Here is a 19,128-nt window from a genome sequence, read left to right as displayed (position 1 = left end):
CTCTGCAGCTGAAAATGGGACTCTCAGATAACTTAGTGTCTCTCAAAAGCCTCTGTTCCCTGTGTGTAGTTTTGTGTCCGTTGTCATATAGAGAAACCAGGGAAGCTCAATCCCACGACATGCTCATAAACTGCGTCTTCTCTAAACAGTATAGTTCTATTTTACAAGTCGGAATACAATAACAGATTCTGTCTCAGAATCTATAAAGAGCTGGTTTGTGATTCCATTGCTGGCTTACGGCCACACCACCCTGAACACGCCTGATCTCGTCAGATCTCAGAAGCCAAGCAGAGTCGGGCCTGGTTAGTACTTGGATGGGAGACCGCCTGGGAATATCAGGTGCTGTAAGCCTTTTGGCTTCTCCAGGCACATGCAGTTTGGCTACGTCAAATGCAAAACTAGTCCCTGTTTGACTTTTTGGAACTTGTCCTTTCTGAGGACAAAGTTAAATGTATGAGGATCAAAGCCAACAATGGCCTGGGACATCTCAGCAGATCCAGGATCAGCAACATGGAGACTGAGAGCCAAACAGAAACAGAGGTGTCTGCCAACCAATCAGCAGCAGCCCAAGCTGGTTAACTTCCTGGTGTCTGTGTGGCACACGGTGATGGTCAGATGTTACATGCAGGCCGCAGAGAGAAGAGAAAAAAGCTTACAGCACCTGGTATTCCCAAGCGGTCTCCCATCCAAGTACTAACCAGGCCCGACCCTGCTTGGCTTCCGAGATCGGACGAGATCGGGCGTGTTCAGGGCGGTGTGGCCGTAAGCCACAGTCCCTGTGACAAATATATGTTATATGGGTGCTGGAACCATACGTTTCCCCTATTTTTACCAGAGAGCTGGCTTGAGAGGCTGCTGTTGAGCCTGCACGTTGACTTCCCTGATGTGATTGTTCTTTGCAGCTGAAAATGGGACTCTCAGATAACTTAGTGTCTGTCAAAAGCCTCTGTTCCCTGTGTGTAGTTTTGTGTCCGTTGTCATATAGAGAAACCAGGGAAGCTCAATCCCACGACATGCTCATAAACTGCGTCTTCTCTAAACAGTATAGTTCTATTTTACAAGTCGGAATACAATAACAGATTCTGTCTCAGAATCTATAAAGAGCTGGTTTGTGATTCCATTGCTGGCTTACGGCCACACCACCCTGAACACGCCTGATCTCGTCAGATCTCAGAAGCCAAGCAGAGTCGGGCCTGGTTAGTACTTGGATGGGAGACCGCCTGGGAATACCAGGTGCTGTAAGCCTTTTGGCTTCTCCAGGCGCATGCAGTTTGGCTACGTCAAATGCAAAACTAGTCCCTGTTTGACTTTTTGGAACTTGTCCTTTCTGAGGACAAAGTTAAATGTATGAGGATCAAAGCCAACAATGGCCTGGGACATCTCAGCAGATCCAGGATCAGCAACATGGAGACTGAGAGCCAAACAGAAACAGAGGTGTCTGCCAACCAATCAGCAGCAGCCCAAGCTGGTTAACTTCCTGGTGTCTGTGTGGCACACGGTAATGGTCAGATGTTACATGCAGGCCGCAGAGAGAAGAGAAAAAAGCTTACAGCACCTGGTATTCCCAAGCGGTCTCCCATCCAAGTACTAACCAGGCCCGACCCTGCTTGGCTTCCGAGATCGGACGAGATCGGGCGTGTTCAGGGCGGTGTGGCCGTAAGCCACAGTCCCTGTGACAAATATATGTTATATGGGTGCTGGAACCATACGTTTCCCCTATTTTTACCAGAGAGCTGGCTTGAGAGGCTGCTGTTGAGCCTGCACGTTGACTTCCCTGATGTGATTGTTCTTTGCAGCTGAAAATGGGACTCTCAGATAACTTAGTGTCTGTCAAAAGCCTCTGTTCCCTGTGTGTAGTTTTGTGTCCGTTGTCATATAGAGAAACCAGGGAAGCTCAATCCCACGACATGCTCATAAACTGCGTCTTCTCTAAACAGTATAGTTCTATTTTACAAGTCGGAATACAATAACAGATTCTGTTTCAGAATCTATAAAGAGCTGGTTTGTGATTCCATTGCTGGCTTACGGCCACACCACCCTGAACACGCCTGATCTCGTCAGATCTCAGAAGCCAAGCAGAGTCGGGCCTGGTTAGTACTTGGATGGGAGACCGCCTGGGAATACCAGGTGCTGTAAGCCTTTTGGCTTCTCCAGGCGCATGCAGTTTGGCTACGTCAAATGCAAAACTAGTCCCTGTTTGACTTTTTGGAACTTGTCCTTTCTGAGGACAAAGTTAAATGTATGAGGATCAAAGCCAACAATGGCCTGGGACATCTCAGCAGATCCAGGATCAGCAACATGGAGACTGAGAGCCAAACAGAAACAGAGGTGTCTGCCAACCAATCAGCAGCAGCCCAAGCTGGTTAACTTCCTGGTGTCTGTGTGGCACACGGTAATGGTCAGATGTTACATGCAGGCCGCAGAGAGAAGAGAAAAAATCTTACAGCACCTGGTATTCCCAAGCGGTCTCCCATCCAAGTACTAACCAGGCCCGACCCTGCTTGGCTTCCGAGATCGGACGAGATCGGGCGTGTTCAGGGCGGTGTGGCCGTAAGCCACAGTCCCTGTGACAAATATATGTTATATAGGTGCTGGAACCATACGTTTCCCCTATTTTTACCAGAGAGCTGGCTTGAGAGGCTGCTGTTGAGCCTGCACATTGACTTCCCTGATGTGATTGTTCTTTGCAGCTGAAAATGGGACTCTCAGATAACTTAGTGTCTCTCAAAAGCCTCTGTTCCCTGTGTGTAGTTTTGTGTCCGTTGTCATATAGAGAAACCAGGGAAGCTCAATCCCACGACATGCTCATAAACTGCGTCTTCTCTAAACAGTATAGTTCTATTTTACAAGTCGGAATACAATAACAGATTCTGTCTCAGAATCTATAAAGAGCTGGTTTGTGATTCCATTGCTGGCTTACGGCCACACCACCCTGAACACGCCTGATCTCGTCAGATCTCAGAAGCCAAGCAGAGTCGGGCCTGGTTAGTACTTGGATGGGAGACCGCCTGGGAATATCAGGTGCTGTAAGCCTTTTGGCTTCTCCAGGCGCATGCAGTTTGGCTACGTCAAATGCAAAACTAGTCCCTGTTTGACTTTTTGGAACTTGTCCTTTCTGAGGACAAAGTTAAATGTATGAGGATCAAAGCCAACAATGGCCTGGGACATCTCAGCAGATCCAGGATCAGCAACATGGAGACTGAGAGCCAAACAGAAACAGAGGTGTCTGCCAACCAATCAGCAGCAGCCCAAGCTGGTTAACTTCCTGGTGTCTGTGTGGCACACGGTGATGGTCAGATGTTACATGCAGGCCGCAGAGAGAAGAGAAAAAAGCTTACAGCACCTGATATTCCCAAGCGGTCTCCCATCCAAGTACTAACCAGAACCGACCCTGCTTGGCTTCCGAGATCGGACGAGATCGGGCGTGTTCAGGGCGGTGTGGCCGTAAGCCACAGTCCCTGTGACAAATATATGTTATATGGGTGCTGGAACCATACGTTTCCCCTATTTTTACCAGAGAGCTGGCTTGAGAGGCTGCTGTTGAGCCTGCACGTTTACTTCCCTGATGTGATTGTTCTTTGCAGCTGAAAATGGGACTCTCAGATAACTTAGTGTCTGTCAAAAGCCTCTGTTCCCTGTGTGTAGTTTTGTGTCCGTTGTCATATAGAGAAACCAGGGAAGCTCAATCCCACGACATGCTCATAAACTGCGTCTTCTCTAAACAGTATAGTTCTATTTTACAAGTCGGAATACAATAACAGATTCTGTCTCAGAATCTATAAAGAGCTGGTTTGTGATTCCATTGCTGGCTTACGGCCACACCACCCTGAACACGCCTGATCTCGTCAGATCTCAGAAGCCAAGCAGAGTCGGGCCTGGTTAGTACTTGGATGGGAGACCGCCTGGGAATACCAGGTGCTGTAAGCCTTTTGGCTTCTCCAGGCGCATGCAGTTTGGCTACGTCAAATGCAAAACTAGTCCCTGTTTGACTTTTTGGAACTTGTCCTTTCTGAGGACAAAGTTAAATGTATGAGGATCAAAGCCAACAATGGCCTGGGACATCTCAGCAGATCCAGGATCAGCAACATGGAGACTGAGAGCCAAACAGAAACAGAGGTGTCTGCCAACCAATCAGCAGCAGCCCAAGCTGGTTAACTTCCTGGTGTCTGTGTGGCACACGGTGATGGTCAGATGTTACATGCAGGCCGCAGAGAGAAGAGAAAAAAGCTTACAGCACCTGATATTCCCAAGCGGTCTCCCATCCAAGTACTAACCAGAACCGACCCTGCTTGGCTTCCGAGATCGGACGAGATCGGGCGTGTTCAGGGCGGTGTGGCCGTAAGCCACAGTCCCTGTGACAAATATATGTTATATGGGTGCTGGAACCATACGTTTCCCCTATTTTTACCAGAGAGCTGGCTTGAGAGGCTGCTGTTGAGCCTGCACGTTGACTTCCCTGATGTGATTGTTCTTTGCAGCTGAAAATGGGACTCTCAGATAACTTAGTGTCTGTCAAAAGCCTCTGTTCCCTGTGTGTAGTTTTGTGTCCGTTGTCATATAGAGAAACCAGGGAAGCTCAATCCCACGACATGCTCATAAACTGCGTCTTCTCTAAACAGTATAGTTCTATTTTACAAGTCGGAATACAATAACAGATTCTGTCTCAGAATCTATAAAGAGCTGGTTTGTGATTCCATTGCTGGCTTACGGCCACACCACCCTGAACACGCCTGATCTCGTCAGATCTCAGAAGCCAAGCAGAGTCGGGCCTGGTTAGTACTTGGATGGGAGACCGCCTGGGAATACCAGGTGCTGTAAGCCTTTTGGCTTCTCCAGGCGCATGCAGTTTGGCTACGTCAAATGCAAAACTAGTCCCTGTTTGACTTTTTGGAACTTGTCCTTTCTGAGGACAAAGTTAAATGTATGAGGATCAAAGCCAACAATGGCCTGGGACATCTCAGCAGATCCAGGATCAGCAACATGGAGACTGAGAGCCAAACAGAAACAGAGGTGTCTGCCAACCAATCAGCAGCAGCCCAAGCTGGTTAACTTCCTGGTGTCTGTGTGGCACACGGTAATGGTCAGATGTTACATGCAGGCCGCAGAGAGAAGAGAAAAAAGCTTACAGCACCTGGTATTCCCAAGCGGTCTCCCATCCAAGTACTAACCAGGCCCGACCCTGCTTGGCTTCCGAGATCGGACGAGATCGGGCGTGTTCAGGGCGGTGTGGCCGTAAGCCACAGTCCCTGTGACAAATATATGTTATATGGGTGCTGGAACCATACGTTTCCCCTATTTTTACCAGAGAGCTGGCTTGAGAGGCTGCTGTTGAGCCTGCACGTTGACTTCCCTGATGTGATTGTTCTTTGCAGCTGAAAATGGGACTCTCAGATAACTTAGTGTCTGTCAAAAGCCTCTGTTCCCTGTGTGTAGTTTTGTGTCCGTTGTCATATAGAGAAACCAGGGAAGCTCAATCCCACGACATGCTCATAAACTGCGTCTTCTCTAAACAGTATAGTTCTATTTTACAAGTCGGAATACAATAACAGATTCTGTTTCAGAATCTATAAAGAGCTGGTTTGTGATTCCATTGCTGGCTTACGGCCACACCACCCTGAACACGCCTGATCTCGTCAGATCTCAGAAGCCAAGCAGAGTCGGCCCTGGTTAGTACTTGGATGGGAGACCGCCTGGGAATACCAGGTGCTGTAAGCCTTTTGGCTTCTCCAGGCGCATGCAGTTTGGCTACGTCAAATGCAAAACTAGTCCCTGTTTGACTTTTTGGAACTTGTCCTTTCTGAGGACAAAGTTAAATGTATGAGGATCAAAGCCAACAATGGCCTGGGACATCTCAGCAGATCCAGGATCAGCAACATGGAGACTGAGAGCCAAACAGAAACAGAGGTGTCTGCCAACCAATCAGCAGCAGCCCAAGCTGGTTAACTTCCTGGTGTCTGTGTGGCACACGGTAATGGTCAGATGTTACATGCAGGCCGCAGAGAGAAGAGAAAAAAGCTTACAGCACCTGGTATTCCCAAGCGGTCTCCCATCCAAGTACTAACCAGGCCCGACCCTGCTTGGCTTCCGAGATCGGACGAGATCGGGCGTGTTCAGGGCGGTGTGGCCGTAAGCCACAGTCCCTGTGACAAATATATGTTATATGGGTGCTGGAACCATACGTTTCCCCTATTTTTACCAGAGAGCTGGCTTGAGAGGCTGCTGTTGAGCCTGCACGTTGACTTCCCTGATGTGATTGTTCTTTGCAGCTGAAAATGGGACTCTCAGATAACTTAGTGTCTGTCAAAAGCCTCTGTTCCCTGTGTGTAGTTTTGTGTCCGTTGTCATATAGAGAAACCAGGGAAGCTCAATCCCACGACATGCTCATAAACTGCGTCTTCTCTAAACAGTATAGTTCTATTTTACAAGTCGGAATATAATAACAGATTCTGTTTCAGAATCTATAAAGAGCTGGTTTGTGATTCCATTGCTGGCTTACGGCCACACCACCCTGAACACGCCTGATCTCGTCAGATCTCAGAAGCCAAGCAGAGTCGGGCCTGGTTAGTACTTGGATGGGAGACCGCCTGGGAATATCAGGTGCTGTAAGCCTTTTGGCTTCTCCAGGCGCATGCAGTTTGGCTACGTCAAATGCAAAACTAGTCCCTGTTTGACTTTTTGGAACTTGTCCTTTCTGAGGACAAAGTTAAATGTATGAGGATCAAAGCCAACAATGGCCTGGGACATCTCAGCAGATCCAGGATCAGCAACATGGAGACTGAGAGCCAAACAGAAACAGAGGTGTCTGCCAACCAATCAGCAGCAGCCCAAGCTGGTTAACTTCCTGGTGTCTGTGTGGCACACGGTGATGGTCAGATGTTACATGCAGGCCGCAGAGAGAAGAGAAAAAAGCTTACAGCACCTGGTATTCCCAAGCGGTCTCCCATCCAAGTACTAACCAGGCCCGACCCTGCTTGGCTTCCGAGATCGGACGAGATCGGGCGTGTTCAGGGCGGTGTGGCCGTAAGCCACAGTCCCTGTGACAAATATATGTTATATGGGTGCTGGAACCATACGTTTCCCCTATTTTTACCAGAGAGCTGGCTTGAGAGGCTGCTGTTGAGCCTGCACGTTGACTTCCCTGATGTGATTGTTCTTTGCAGCTGAAAATGGGACTCTCAGATAACTTAGTGTCTGTCAAAAGCCTCTGTTCCCTGTGTGTAGTTTTGTGTCCGTTGTCATATAGAGAAACCAGGGAAGCTCAATCCCACGACATGCTCATAAACTGCGTCTTCTCTAAACAGTATAGTTCTATTTTACAAGTCGGAATACAATAACAGATTCTGTTTCAGAATCTATAAAGAGCTGGTTTGTGATTCCATTGCTGGCTTACGGCCACACCACCCTGAACACGCCTGATCTCGTCAGATCTCAGAAGCCAAGCAGAGTCGGGCCTGGTTAGTACTTGGATGGGAGACCGCCTGGGAATACCAGGTGCTGTAAGCCTTTTGGCTTCTCCAGGCGCATGCAGTTTGGCTACGTCAAATGCAAAACTAGTCCCTGTTTGACTTTTTGGAACTTGTCCTTTCTGAGGACAAAGTTAAATGTATGAGGATCAAAGCCAACAATGGCCTGGGACATCTCAGCAGATCCAGGATCAGCAACATGGAGACTGAGAGCCAAACAGAAACAGAGGTGTCTGCCAACCAATCAGCAGCAGCCCAAGCTGGTTAACTTCCTGGTGTCTGTGTGGCACACGGTGATGGTCAGATGTTACATGCAGGCCGCAGAGAGAAGAGAAAAAAGCTTACAGCACCTGGTATTCCCAAGCGGTCTCCCATCCAAGTACTAACCAGGCCCGACCCTGCTTGGCTTCCGAGATCGGACGAGATCGGGCGTGTTCAGGGCGGTGTGGCCGTAAGCCACAGTCCCTGTGACAAATATATGTTATATAGGTGCTGGAACCATACGTTTCCCCTATTTTTACCAGAGAGCTGGCTTGAGAGGCTGCTGTTGAGCCTGCACGTTGACTTCCCTGATGTGATTGTTCTTTGCAGCTGAAAATGGGACTCTCAGATAACTTAGTGTCTGTCAAAAGCCTCTGTTCCCTGTGTGTAGTTTTGTGTCCGTTGTCATATAGAGAAACCAGGGAAGCTCAATCCCACGACATGCTCATAAACTGCGTCTTCTCTAAACAGTATAGTTCTATTTTACAAGTCGGAATACAATAACAGATTCTGTTTCAGAATCTATAAAGAGCTGGTTTGTGATTCCATTGCTGGCTTACGGCCACACCCCCATGATCACTTGTGACAGTCGGTGCCCTGCAGCAATTTGATTGAGAGAGAGCGCGTGCGTTTGAAAGAGTGAGTGAAAGTGTTTGGTGAGTGTTTTGACTGATCGTGTGTGAGTTAGATTTGTTTGTATAGTTGTGTGTTTTGTTTTATTCCCCCAGCAGCTTCGCTGTTCGGGGGAACGTCCTCGTTTCGTGTGTTTTTGTAACCGGACGGATAACATGGCAAACGAAACAATGGAACGGAAAATGACAACGATACTGAACAATGGAGAACGGCTGACGAATGACAGGCGAGTGAATGATGGTGGGAAAGAAAGCGAGATTAGGAGAGTAAATGAAGGTATGAATAAAGGAGAAAATGAAAATGGAGGAGAGAAAGTGAGAAAGAATGGAGAAGTGAATGCAGCAATTTGGAATGGAGAAAGCAGAAGTGCGAGTTTGAATGAAGAGAATATGAAGAATGACAGAGAAAATGTGAAAGACGGCGGCTTCAAAAAGGAGCTGACCGTGATTGTGGAGCTAGCAGGGCCAGACAAAGTGACTTTGATGGAGTTGCTGAGAGGCATAAAAGAAAGCTGCGGTATAGTTCTTGCCTGCAGAATGAAGGCAAAGAGCACATATGAAATCACCATGCAGGACGGGAAAGGCAAGGCGCGCCTCATGGACGGCTTCTTATTGAAGGGAGTGCGGGTAATGGCAAAGGAAGTTCGAAGCAATGAACTGGTTGTATCCTTCCTTAACTTGCCCCCGTACATCACTGACGAGGAAATATGCCAAAAATTAGCAACTTGGGGGGTGAAGGCAACTTCACTGATTAAAAGGAGGAAATGGCCTGGAACAGACGTGGCCGACGGCACGCGATTTTGCAAGGTGCAATTCAACGACAAAGTGCAATCGCTGCCGTATTCGACCAAGTTTGAAACCCTGGAGGGGGGAGAATACTTTCGTGTAATACATGACAGACAAGTTAAAGTATGCCGGCTATGCATCCAGCCGGGACATATTCTAAGAGAATGTCCGGAATTCAAGTGCCATAAGTGCGCAAAACAGGGGCATTACGCACGAGAGTGCAATAATGGGACAGACAAAGAGCAGCACAACGGAGAACAGGAGGAGCAGAGCGGAGGTGGAGGAGCGAGCCAGGAGATTGTTGGCGGAGAGGAGGAGCAGAACGGAGGTGGAGCAGAGAGCCTGGAGCTGGTTGACGGAGAGGAGGAGCAGAGCGGAGGTGGAGCAGTGAGCTCGGAGCTCGTTGACGGAGAGGAGGAGCAGAGCGGATGTGAAGGAGAGAACCTGGAGCTCGTTGACGGAGAGGTGGAGCAGATGGAGGAGGGAGGCGAGCGAGACGGAGAGGAGGAGGACCTGACGGTGGTGGAGGAGACACCAACGCAGATGAGAGGGGAGAAGGAGAGAGATGGCCACAACGGCAGCGAGCAAGGAGAGGACAGAGGAGAGGAGAGGAGAGCCATGGTGGAGAGAAGAAGACGGCAGACGAGTGGAGCAAGCAGAGGACTGAGGAGGCAGCGGGGAGGGGGGGTAGGGGGGTCAAGGGAGGACTTGCGGGCAGGGCAGGAATGTGAATGGGCAATGGGTGAAGTAACAGACAGCAGTGGGGATAACATGGAGGAGGTGATGGCAACTAGAAAAAGGCCTCTGGGGAAAAGAGAAGTGAAAAGGATTGGGAAGGTGAAAAAGAGTTTAAAATGAAGAGAAAAATAATTGTGTATATAATACTATTTATGTTAAAAATTACATCGTTTAATGTAAATGGGCTGCGTGACAACAACAGAAGGCAACAAGCCTGGCAGGTGTGTGACGGGGATATTATGTGTGTGCAAGAGACACATTGGGATGAGGAGTGCATGAGAGAAGTTAAGAAGGAATGGATGGGAGAAATGTATGTGAATAATAGTGGGGCAAAGTCCAGAGGGGTGGCTATTTTAGTGAAGAGGGGAGTAGTCGGCAATATAAAGAAGTGTGTGGATGATGGGGAGGGGCGAGTGATAGGGATCACGTTTGATTATGTGGGGAAAGAATACAGACTAATAAATGTGTATGCACCAAATGAGGAGAAGGAGAGAAAGGTCTTTTTTGAGGGAATAGGAGGAATGTGTGGGGAGAACTGCATGGTGGTGGGAGACTTTAACGTATGGTGTGGGAGACAGGATGCATCTGCGAGTGTGTGCTTTAAGAGCGACTCTACAAGAGGTGTGTTGAAAGAGGTAATGAGAGTGAACGGATTGATAGATGTATGGAGGGAGAGGAATCCAGAGAAGAGGGAGTTCACAAGGAGGCAAGTGGTGAGAGGGGTGTTAAAGCAGAGCCGGATAGATTTAGTGCTCAGTACGAGGGACATAGAGAATAAGAGAGGTAAGATAGAATATAGGGTAACTGCACTGAGCGACCACATGATAGTAGGGTTTAGTTTAGGACAAGGCATAGAGAGGAGGCGGGGGGGGGGAGTGTGGTGTTTGAATGGTGAGTTGCTGAAAGAAAGAAAGTATAAGGAGAAAGTGAGAGAATGTATTGCAAGGAGAATAAATGAAAACATGTATGAGGATGACATTGGGAGGTGGTGGGAAAGCTTTAAAGAGGAGATAAAGGATTTGAGCATAGCTTATAGTAGAAACAGGAGTAGGGAAGAGAAGGAAAGAGAACAGAGGTTAAAGCGAGAATTAGACAGAGAAGCAGAGAGAGCAGATAGGGAAGCAGGACATGATTTAGGGAGGTATATAGGAATTAAGGAGGAGCTGAAAGGGATAGAGCAGAAGAAGTGTATGGGAGCGATAGTTAGAAGCAGGGCCAGATACGCCATTGAGGGAGAGAAGTGCACAGGGTTTTTTTTAGGGTTAGAGAAGACAAAGCAGAAGAGGAATTTCTTAGAACAGGTAGAAGGGAAGAAGGGAGAGAAGATAAAAGATTTTGTAGGGATAGCGGATAGAGTAGAAGAGTTTTATAGGGATTTATTTAGGAAAGAAGAAGTAGATGAGGAGAGCATAGGGCAGGTAATAGCAAAGGTGAGGGCTAGGCTAACAGAGGAGGGCAGGGACATGTGTGAGGGTGAGATAGGGACGGGAGAAATAGAGAAAGCGATAGGGGGGTTAGGGAGGAATAAGAGTCCAGGGTTAGATGGGTTGACAGGGGAATTCTACAGAGAGTTTAGAGAGGAATTAGTGCCTGTGTTAGATAAACTATTTAAATGGATAGAAGAAAAGGGAGAGATGCCAGTTAGTATGATGACAGGATTAGTTAGTATAATACACAAGAAAGGGGATAGGGACAGATTAGAAAACTACAGACCACTGAGCATGTTAAATGGAGATTATAAAATATTAGCACGGGTGCTAGCAAACAGGATCAAAAGAGTAATAGGGACGGTGGTGGGAAGCACACAGGCTTACAGCATACCAGGTAGGGACATAGCAGACACAATAAGTAGCATCAGGGACACGATAGATTACATGAAGGGAGGAACAGGAGGGTTAGTGGTTAGCTTAGATCTGAACAAAGCATTTGACAGAGTAGACCACACATACTTGTACAGGGTGTTAGAAAAGGTAGGGTTTGGGGAGAGGTTAGTGGGATGGATTAAGAGGTTATATGATAGGGCAGTTAGTTGTGTTAAAATAAATGGGATAATCACAGACACGTTTAGATTAGAGAGGTCAGTTAGGCAAGGGTGTCCGCTATCGGCTCTGCTGTACTCGATATCTGCAGAGCCTTTAGCGGCGATGCTGGAGAAAAACGACAGGATCAGAGGCATAGAGTTGCCAGGGGGGCACAGAAGTTTAGTTTATCAGTATGCAGATGACACGACAGTTACGGTAAGGGACAGGGAGAGCGTAGCTGAGGTCTTAGAGAGTGTAGAGCTGTATGGTAGGGCATCAGGGGCAAAATTGAACAAAGAAAAGTCAGAGGTCATGTATATAGGGGCAGGTAGAGCAGGGCAAACAGAACTAGGGTTGAAGGAGAAGAAGGATTATTTTAAAGTGTTAGGTGTAAACTTAGGGATAGAGGCCAGAGAAGGGAGAGATATGCAGTATGAAGGGCTAATGAATAGCATCAAAAAAACACTGGAGTTTTGGAAGAAGAGAGGGCTTACACTGAGGGGGAAGGTGGTGGTAGTGAATGCGTTAATAGTGAGTAAGATTGGTTATGTGATGAATGTGTTGGATGTGCCTGAGAGAGTGTTGAAGGAGATGGAGAGAATGGTGAATGAGTTTTTATGGGATGGGAAAGGAGTGAGGATAGCTAGGGAGGTGTTGGAGAATGAGTACGAGGATGGTGGGTTAAAACTAATAAATTTAGAAAGGAAAAAGAAAGCAATGAGAGTGAAAATGATGGTAAGATATTTAAAAAATAAAAAAGATCAAGTGTGGAAGGTGTTTCTAGGGAGGGCAATAGATGAATGTGGTGGATGTGGTGGGAGTGCGGTGTACATGGATTTGAAGGAAGGTATGTTGAGCGGAGTGTCTGAGTTTCATAAGGAGGTGCTGGGAGCGTGGGGGGAGTTTGTGAAAAATGTGGAGTATGAATGTAAGAATGTGAGGCAGGTGTGGGAGCAGCCAGTGTTTTTAAACCCAAAAATCACGTGTGGGGGGAGCACAATATATAATAGGCTGATGTGGAGGGCAGGGATCAGGAAAGTGAGGGATATAGTGTATGAATATGTACCAGGATTTATGAGGGCACAGGTGATGGTGGACGAGGTGAAAGAAAGGGGGGATGAGATGGCGCTGAGAACGGCAGAAGGGGTAATGGCGAAAATAAGGGAGGGAATGCCGAGCGAATGGGTGAAAATGATTGAGGGCGAGGTGGGGGAAAATGAAAATGAAGCTGGAGAAATGGGAATGTATGTGGGGGAAGGGGAGGGGAGGATGAATGTAATGAGTGTGAAAGCAAGGGTGATATACAGAAGTCTGAGAAGGAAAGAAATAAAGAGACCGGCAGCGGAGAAAGTGTGGGAGAGGGTGATGGGGGACATGGATGAAAAAGGAATATGGAAAAACCTGAGGGTCAAATGCAACACCCCTGAATGTGAAAATTTTGATTTTATGTTGAGGCACAACAGGATTTTTAATAATTTATTAATAAGTAGATTTGATGTGAATGTAAAGAAAGAATGTGATGTGTGCGGTGTGGGGGTGGAAACGTGTATGCATGAGTTTGTTGAATGTGGGGAACTGGTCGGGTATTTTAAGAAAATGAGAAAACTCATAAATAGATGTTGGGATAAAGAAGTGTGGGGGGAAACGGGCTGGAGAGAGGTGTGGTTGTTTGGAGTGAGTGGAAGGATGGAAGGGAAGAATGCAAATTTGATAAATTATGTTTTAAGTCACGCCAGGTATGCTGTTAAAATGAGGAGGGACATAGCCCATTATGAAAAAAAGAAAGTGGAGGTGTGGAGTATTTTTAAAAGCATCACGAAAAGGGACGTGCACAGGGTTTTAACACACTTGGGGGCAGAAGAGTTCACCGAGGGTTTTGTGGAGGGGAGCACGTTCATACAGATTGGGGATGGGGGTGTGAAGTTAGACTTTGGGTAGAGTAAGGGTGGATTTTAATGTTTTTATTTATTTCAATGGTTTGGTGAGGGGGCCTGTGGGCGCGAGGAGAAGGAGAAGACCGACAGGCTGTCTCACTTGTCTAGTTTTGTCAAGTCGGTGTTTCTGTTAAAAGTTATATTTTTATTTTTATTTCTATGGTTTGGTGAGGGGGCCTGTGGGCGACAGGAGAAGGAGGAGACCTACAGGCTGTCTCACTTGTTTTAGTTTTAGTTTTGTCAAGTTGTTTTTTCTGTTAATAGTTATATTTTTATTTTTTAAATTTTATTTTTATTTCTATGGTTTGGTGAGGGGGCCTGTGGGCGAGAGGGAAGTGAAGAACCACGGGCTGTCTCACTAATTTTTTGTTCTGTCATAATGGATTTCTGTCTTTTGGTTCCATTTATATGGTTTCGTGAGAAGGTCTGTGGGATGGAAGAGAGGGAGAAGACCCAATGATAGCCTCACAAATTTGTGGTTTTGCTTTGACTGTATTGTAAATAATATATGTGTATATAAGGTTAAAATGAGTATACATGTAAATATGTGATTTGATGTATGGTGAAATTTGTACTTTTTGATAATAAAAGAGAAAAAAAAAAAAAACACGCCTGATCTCGTCAGATCTCAGAAGCCAAGCAGAGTCGGGCCTGGTTAGTACTTGGATGGGAGACCGCCTGGGAATACCAGGTGCTGTAAGCCTTTTGGCTTCTCCAGGCGCATGCAGTTTGGCTACGTCAAATGCAAAACTAGTCCCTGTTTGACTTTTTGGAACTTGTCCTTTCTGAGGACAAAGTTAAATGTATGAGGATCAAAGCCAACAATGGCCTGGGACATCTCAGCAGATCCAGGATCAGCAACATGGAGACTGAGAGCCAAACAGAAACAGAGGTGTGTGCCAACCAATCAGCAGCAGCCCAAGCTGGTTAACTTCCTGGTGTCTGTGTGGCACACGGTGATGGTCAGATGTTACATGCAGGCCGCAGAGAGAAGAGAAAAAAGCTTACAGCACCTGGTATTCCCAAGCGGTCTCCCATCCAAGTACTAACCAGGCCCGACCCTGCTTGGCTTCCGAGATCGGACGAGATCGGGCGTGTTCAGGGCGGTGTGGCCGTAAGCCACAGTCCCTGTGACAAATATATGTTATATGGGTGCTGGAACCATACGTTTCCCCTATTTTTACCAGAGAGCTGGCTTGAGAGGCTGCTGTTGAGCCTGCACGTTGACTTCCCTGATGTGATTGTTCTCTGCAGCTGAAAATGGGACTCTCAGATAACTTAGTGTCTCTCAAAAGCCTCTGTTCCCTGTGTGTAGTTTTGTGTCCGTTGTCATATAGAGAAACCAGGGAAGCTCAATCCCACGACATGCTCATAAACTGCGTCTTCTCTAAACAGTATAGTTCTATTTTACAAGTCGGAATACAATAACAGATTCTGTCTCAGAATCTATAAAGAGCTGGTTTGTGATTCCATTGCTGGCTTACGGCCACACCACCCTGAACACGCCTGATCTCGTCAGATCTCAGAAGCCAAGCAGAGTCGGGCCTGGTTAGTACTTGGATGGGAGACCGCCTGGGAATATCAGGTGCTGTAAGCCTTTTGGCTTCTCCAGGCACATGCAGTTTGGCTACGTCAAATGCAAAACTAGTCCCTGTTTGACTTTTTGGAACTTGTCCTTTCTGAGGACAAAGTTAAATGTATGAGGATCAAAGCCAACAATGGCCTGGGACATCTCAGCAGATCCAGGATCAGCAACATGGAGACTGAGAGCCAAACAGAAACAGAGGTGTCTGCCAACCAATCAGCAGCAGCCCAAGCTGGTTAACTTCCTGGTGTCTGTGTGGCACACGGTGATGGTCAGATGTTACATGCAGGCCGCAGAGAGAAGAGAAAAAAGCTTACAGCACCTGGTATTCCCAAGCGGTCTCCCATCCAAGTACTAACCAGGCCCGACCCTGCTTGGCTTCCGAGATCGGACGAGATCGGGCGTGTTCAGGGCGGTGTGGCCGTAAGCCACAGTCCCTGTGACAAATATATGTTATATGGGTGCTGGAACCATACGTTTCCCCTATTTTTACCAGAGAGCTGGCTTGAGAGGCTGCTGTTGAGCCTGCACGTTGACTTCCCTGATGTGATTGTTCTTTGCAGCTGAAAATGGGACTCTCAGATAACTTAGTGTCTGTCAAAAGCCTCTGTTCCCTGTGTGTAGTTTTGTGTCCGTTGTCATATAGAGAAACCAGGGAAGCTCAATCCCACGACATGCTCATAAACTGCGTCTTCTCTAAACAGTATAGTTCTATTTTACAAGTCGGAATACAATAACAGATTCTGTCTCAGAATCTATAAAGAGCTGGTTTGTGATTCCATTGCTGGCTTACGGCCACACCACCCTGAACACGCCTGATCTCGTCAGATCTCAGAAGCCAAGCAGAGTCGGGCCTGGTTAGTACTTGGATGGGAGACCGCCTGGGAATACCAGGTGCTGTAAGCCTTTTGGCTTCTCCAGGCGCATGCAGTTTGGCTACGTCAAATGCAAAACTAGTCCCTGTTTGACTTTTTGGAACTTGTCCTTTCTGAGGACAAAGTTAAATGTATGAGGATCAAAGCCAACAATGGCCTGGGACATCTCAGCAGATCCAGGATCAGCAACATGGAGACTGAGAGCCAAACAGAAACAGAGGTGTCTGCCAACCAATCAGCAGCAGCCCAAGCTGGTTAACTTCCTGGTGTCTGTGTGGCACACGGTAATGGTCAGATGTTACATGCAGGCCGCAGAGAGAAGAGAAAAAAGCTTACAGCACCTGGTATTCCCAAGCGGTCTCCCATCCAAGTACTAACCAGGCCCGACCCTGCTTGGCTTCCGAGATCGGACGAGATCGGGCGTGTTCAGGGCGGTGTGGCCGTAAGCCACAGTCCCTGTGACAAATATATGTTATATGGGTGCTGGAACCATACGTTTCCCCTATTTTTACCAGAGAGCTGGCTTGAGAGGCTGCTGTTGAGCCTGCACGTTGACTTCCCTGATGTGATTGTTCTTTGCAGCTGAAAATGGGACTCTCAGATAACTTAGTGTCTGTCAAAAGCCTCTGTTCCCTGTGTGTAGTTTTGTGTCCGTTGTCATATAGAGAAACCAGGGAAGCTCAATCCCACGACATGCTCATAAACTGCGTCTTCTCTAAACAGTATAGTTCTATTTTACAAGTCGGAATACAATAACAGATTCTGTTTCAGAATCTATAAAGAGCTGGTTTGTGATTCCATTGCTGGCTTACGGCCACACCACCCTGAACACGCCTGATCTCGTCAGATCTCAGAAGCCAAGCAGAGTCGGGCCTGGTTAGTACTTGGATGGGAGACCGCCTGGGAATACCAGGTGCTGTAAGCCTTTTGGCTTCTCCAGGCGCATGCAGTTTGGCTACGTCAAATGCAAAACTAGTCCCTGTTTGACTTTTTGGAACTTGTCCTTTCTGAGGACAAAGTTAAATGTATGAGGATCAAAGCCAACAATGGCCTGGGACATCTCAGCAGATCCAGGATCAGCAACATGGAGACTGAGAGCCAAACAGAAACAGAGGTGTCTGCCAACCAATCAGCAGCAGCCCAAGCTGGTTAACTTCCTGGTGTCTGTGTGGCACACGGTAATGGTCAGATGTTACATGCAGGCCGCAGAGAGAAGAGAAAAAAGCTTACAGCACCTGGTATTCCCAAGCGGTCTCCCATCCAAGTACTAACCAGGCCCGACCCTGCTTGGCTTCCGAGATCGGACGAGATCGGGCGTGTTCAGGGCGGTGTGGCCGTAAGCCACAGTCCCTGTGACAAATATATGTTATATAGGTGCTGGAACCATACGTTTCCCCTATTTTTACCAGAGAGCTGGCTTGAGAGGCTGCTGTTGAGCCTGCACATTGACTTCCCTGATGTGATTGTTCTTTGCAGCTGAAAATGGGACTCTCAGATAACTTAGTGTCTCTCAAAAGCCTCTGTTCCCTGTGTGTAGTTTTGTGTCCGTTGTCATATAGAGAAACCAGGGAAGCTCAATCCCACGACATGCTCATAAACTGCGTCTTCTCTAAACAGTATAGTTCTATTTTACAAGTCGGAATACAATAACAGATTCTGTCTCAGAATCTATAAAGAGCTGGTTTGTGATTCCATTGCTGGCTTACGGCCACACCACCCTGAACACGCCTGATCTCGTCAGATCTCAGAAGCCAAGCAGAGTCGGGCCTGGTTAGTACTTGGATGGGAGACCGCCTGGGAATATCAGGTGCTGTAAGCCTTTTGGCTTCTCCAGGCGCATGCAGTTTGGCTACGTCAAATGCAAAACTAGTCCCTGTTTGACTTTTTGGAACTTGTCCTTTCTGAGGACAAAGTTAAATGTATGAGGATCAAAGCCAACAATGGCCTGGGACATCTCAGCAGATCCAGGATCAGCAACATGGAGACTGAGAGCCAAACAGAAACAGAGGTGTCTGCCAACCAATCAGCAGCAGCCCAAGCTGGTTAACTTCCTGGTGTCTGTGTGGCACACGGTGATGGTCAGATGTTACATGCAGGCCGCAGAGAGAAGAGAAAAAAGCTTACAGCACCTGATATTCCCAAGCGGTCTCCCATCCAAGTACTAACCAGAACCGACCCTGCTTGGCTTCCGAGATCGGACGAGATCGGGCGTGTTCAGGGCGGTGTGGCCGTAAGCCACAGTCCCTGTGACAAATATATGTTATATGGGTGCTGGAACCATACGTTTCCCCTATTTTTACCAGAGAGCTGGCTTGAGAGGCTGCTGTTGAGCCTGCACGTTGACTTCCCTGATGTGATTGTTCTTTGCAGCTGAAAATGGGACTCTCAGATAACTTAGTGTCTGTCAAAAGCCTCTGTTCCCTGTGTGTAGTTTTGTGTCCGTTGTCATATAGAGAAACCAGGGAAGCTCAATCCCACGACATGCTCATAAACTGCGTCTTCTCTAAACAGTATAGTTCTATTTTACAAGTCGGAATACAATAACAGATTCTGTCTCAGAATCTATAAAGAGCTGGTTTGTGATTCCATTGCTGGCTTACGGCCACACCACCCTGAACACGCCTGATCTCGTCAGATCTCAGAAGCCAAGCAGAGTCGGGCCTGGTTAGTACTTGGATGGGAGACCGCCTGGGAATACCAGGTGCTGTAAGCCTTTTGGCTTCTCCAGGCGCATGCAGTTTGGCTACGTCAAATGCAAAACTAGTCCCTGTTTGACTTTTTGGAACTTGTCCTTTCTGAGGACAAAGTTAAATGTATGAGGATCAAAGCCAAC

General features: G+C 47.4%; 28 non-coding genes across 28 annotated transcripts; 14 read left to right on the top strand and 14 right to left on the bottom strand.

Annotated features, from left to right (window-relative positions):
* Nucleotides 1–232: 232 nt before the first annotated feature.
* Nucleotides 233–351, top strand: LOC142393109 (5S ribosomal RNA). The gene has a single exon (XR_012771729.1). It is a non-coding gene; the product is annotated as a 5S ribosomal RNA (ribosomal RNA).
* A 298-nt stretch (nt 352–649) lies between these two features.
* LOC142394040 (5S ribosomal RNA) lies at nt 650–768 on the bottom strand. Its single transcript, XR_012772441.1, has one exon. It is a non-coding gene; the product is annotated as a 5S ribosomal RNA (ribosomal RNA).
* Nucleotides 769–1,126: 358 nt separating this feature from the next.
* LOC142392846 (5S ribosomal RNA) lies at nt 1,127–1,245 on the top strand. Its single transcript, XR_012771477.1, has one exon. It is a non-coding gene; the product is annotated as a 5S ribosomal RNA (ribosomal RNA).
* A 298-nt stretch (nt 1,246–1,543) lies between these two features.
* On the bottom strand, nt 1,544–1,662 carry LOC142394038 (5S ribosomal RNA). Its single transcript, XR_012772439.1, has one exon. It is a non-coding gene; the product is annotated as a 5S ribosomal RNA (ribosomal RNA).
* A 358-nt stretch (nt 1,663–2,020) lies between these two features.
* On the top strand, nt 2,021–2,139 carry LOC142392844 (5S ribosomal RNA). The gene has a single exon (XR_012771475.1). It is a non-coding gene; the product is annotated as a 5S ribosomal RNA (ribosomal RNA).
* A 298-nt stretch (nt 2,140–2,437) lies between these two features.
* Nucleotides 2,438–2,556, bottom strand: LOC142392984 (5S ribosomal RNA). Its single transcript, XR_012771610.1, has one exon. It is a non-coding gene; the product is annotated as a 5S ribosomal RNA (ribosomal RNA).
* Nucleotides 2,557–2,914: 358 nt separating this feature from the next.
* LOC142393108 (5S ribosomal RNA) lies at nt 2,915–3,033 on the top strand. Its single transcript, XR_012771728.1, has one exon. It is a non-coding gene; the product is annotated as a 5S ribosomal RNA (ribosomal RNA).
* A 298-nt stretch (nt 3,034–3,331) lies between these two features.
* On the bottom strand, nt 3,332–3,450 carry LOC142393444 (5S ribosomal RNA). Its single transcript, XR_012772049.1, has one exon. It is a non-coding gene; the product is annotated as a 5S ribosomal RNA (ribosomal RNA).
* Nucleotides 3,451–3,808: 358 nt separating this feature from the next.
* LOC142392843 (5S ribosomal RNA) lies at nt 3,809–3,927 on the top strand. The gene has a single exon (XR_012771474.1). It is a non-coding gene; the product is annotated as a 5S ribosomal RNA (ribosomal RNA).
* Nucleotides 3,928–4,225: 298 nt separating this feature from the next.
* LOC142393443 (5S ribosomal RNA) lies at nt 4,226–4,344 on the bottom strand. The gene has a single exon (XR_012772048.1). It is a non-coding gene; the product is annotated as a 5S ribosomal RNA (ribosomal RNA).
* Nucleotides 4,345–4,702: 358 nt separating this feature from the next.
* LOC142392841 (5S ribosomal RNA) lies at nt 4,703–4,821 on the top strand. Its single transcript, XR_012771473.1, has one exon. It is a non-coding gene; the product is annotated as a 5S ribosomal RNA (ribosomal RNA).
* A 298-nt stretch (nt 4,822–5,119) lies between these two features.
* Nucleotides 5,120–5,238, bottom strand: LOC142394037 (5S ribosomal RNA). Its single transcript, XR_012772438.1, has one exon. It is a non-coding gene; the product is annotated as a 5S ribosomal RNA (ribosomal RNA).
* Nucleotides 5,239–5,596: 358 nt separating this feature from the next.
* LOC142393397 (5S ribosomal RNA) lies at nt 5,597–5,715 on the top strand. The gene has a single exon (XR_012772003.1). It is a non-coding gene; the product is annotated as a 5S ribosomal RNA (ribosomal RNA).
* Nucleotides 5,716–6,013: 298 nt separating this feature from the next.
* LOC142394036 (5S ribosomal RNA) lies at nt 6,014–6,132 on the bottom strand. The gene has a single exon (XR_012772437.1). It is a non-coding gene; the product is annotated as a 5S ribosomal RNA (ribosomal RNA).
* A 358-nt stretch (nt 6,133–6,490) lies between these two features.
* Nucleotides 6,491–6,609, top strand: LOC142393107 (5S ribosomal RNA). The gene has a single exon (XR_012771727.1). It is a non-coding gene; the product is annotated as a 5S ribosomal RNA (ribosomal RNA).
* A 298-nt stretch (nt 6,610–6,907) lies between these two features.
* LOC142394035 (5S ribosomal RNA) lies at nt 6,908–7,026 on the bottom strand. The gene has a single exon (XR_012772436.1). It is a non-coding gene; the product is annotated as a 5S ribosomal RNA (ribosomal RNA).
* Nucleotides 7,027–7,384: 358 nt separating this feature from the next.
* On the top strand, nt 7,385–7,503 carry LOC142392840 (5S ribosomal RNA). The gene has a single exon (XR_012771472.1). It is a non-coding gene; the product is annotated as a 5S ribosomal RNA (ribosomal RNA).
* Nucleotides 7,504–7,801: 298 nt separating this feature from the next.
* On the bottom strand, nt 7,802–7,920 carry LOC142394034 (5S ribosomal RNA). The gene has a single exon (XR_012772435.1). It is a non-coding gene; the product is annotated as a 5S ribosomal RNA (ribosomal RNA).
* A 6,916-nt stretch (nt 7,921–14,836) lies between these two features.
* On the bottom strand, nt 14,837–14,955 carry LOC142394031 (5S ribosomal RNA). Its single transcript, XR_012772433.1, has one exon. It is a non-coding gene; the product is annotated as a 5S ribosomal RNA (ribosomal RNA).
* Nucleotides 14,956–15,313: 358 nt separating this feature from the next.
* Nucleotides 15,314–15,432, top strand: LOC142393105 (5S ribosomal RNA). The gene has a single exon (XR_012771725.1). It is a non-coding gene; the product is annotated as a 5S ribosomal RNA (ribosomal RNA).
* A 298-nt stretch (nt 15,433–15,730) lies between these two features.
* LOC142394030 (5S ribosomal RNA) lies at nt 15,731–15,849 on the bottom strand. The gene has a single exon (XR_012772432.1). It is a non-coding gene; the product is annotated as a 5S ribosomal RNA (ribosomal RNA).
* Nucleotides 15,850–16,207: 358 nt separating this feature from the next.
* LOC142392839 (5S ribosomal RNA) lies at nt 16,208–16,326 on the top strand. The gene has a single exon (XR_012771471.1). It is a non-coding gene; the product is annotated as a 5S ribosomal RNA (ribosomal RNA).
* Nucleotides 16,327–16,624: 298 nt separating this feature from the next.
* On the bottom strand, nt 16,625–16,743 carry LOC142394029 (5S ribosomal RNA). The gene has a single exon (XR_012772431.1). It is a non-coding gene; the product is annotated as a 5S ribosomal RNA (ribosomal RNA).
* Nucleotides 16,744–17,101: 358 nt separating this feature from the next.
* LOC142392837 (5S ribosomal RNA) lies at nt 17,102–17,220 on the top strand. Its single transcript, XR_012771469.1, has one exon. It is a non-coding gene; the product is annotated as a 5S ribosomal RNA (ribosomal RNA).
* Nucleotides 17,221–17,518: 298 nt separating this feature from the next.
* On the bottom strand, nt 17,519–17,637 carry LOC142394028 (5S ribosomal RNA). The gene has a single exon (XR_012772430.1). It is a non-coding gene; the product is annotated as a 5S ribosomal RNA (ribosomal RNA).
* Nucleotides 17,638–17,995: 358 nt separating this feature from the next.
* On the top strand, nt 17,996–18,114 carry LOC142393104 (5S ribosomal RNA). Its single transcript, XR_012771724.1, has one exon. It is a non-coding gene; the product is annotated as a 5S ribosomal RNA (ribosomal RNA).
* A 298-nt stretch (nt 18,115–18,412) lies between these two features.
* Nucleotides 18,413–18,531, bottom strand: LOC142393442 (5S ribosomal RNA). The gene has a single exon (XR_012772047.1). It is a non-coding gene; the product is annotated as a 5S ribosomal RNA (ribosomal RNA).
* A 358-nt stretch (nt 18,532–18,889) lies between these two features.
* LOC142392836 (5S ribosomal RNA) lies at nt 18,890–19,008 on the top strand. Its single transcript, XR_012771468.1, has one exon. It is a non-coding gene; the product is annotated as a 5S ribosomal RNA (ribosomal RNA).
* The last annotated feature ends 120 nt before the right edge of the window (nt 19,009–19,128 follow it).

The sequence above is a fragment of the Odontesthes bonariensis genome, chromosome 11, assembly GCF_027942865.1.
Source record: "Odontesthes bonariensis isolate fOdoBon6 chromosome 11, fOdoBon6.hap1, whole genome shotgun sequence".
In the NCBI taxonomy this organism is placed as follows: Eukaryota; Metazoa; Chordata; class Actinopteri; order Atheriniformes; family Atherinopsidae; genus Odontesthes; species Odontesthes bonariensis.
The sequence above is the reverse complement of the archived record's forward strand: the minus strand, read 5'-3'. Positions and strand labels throughout refer to the sequence as shown.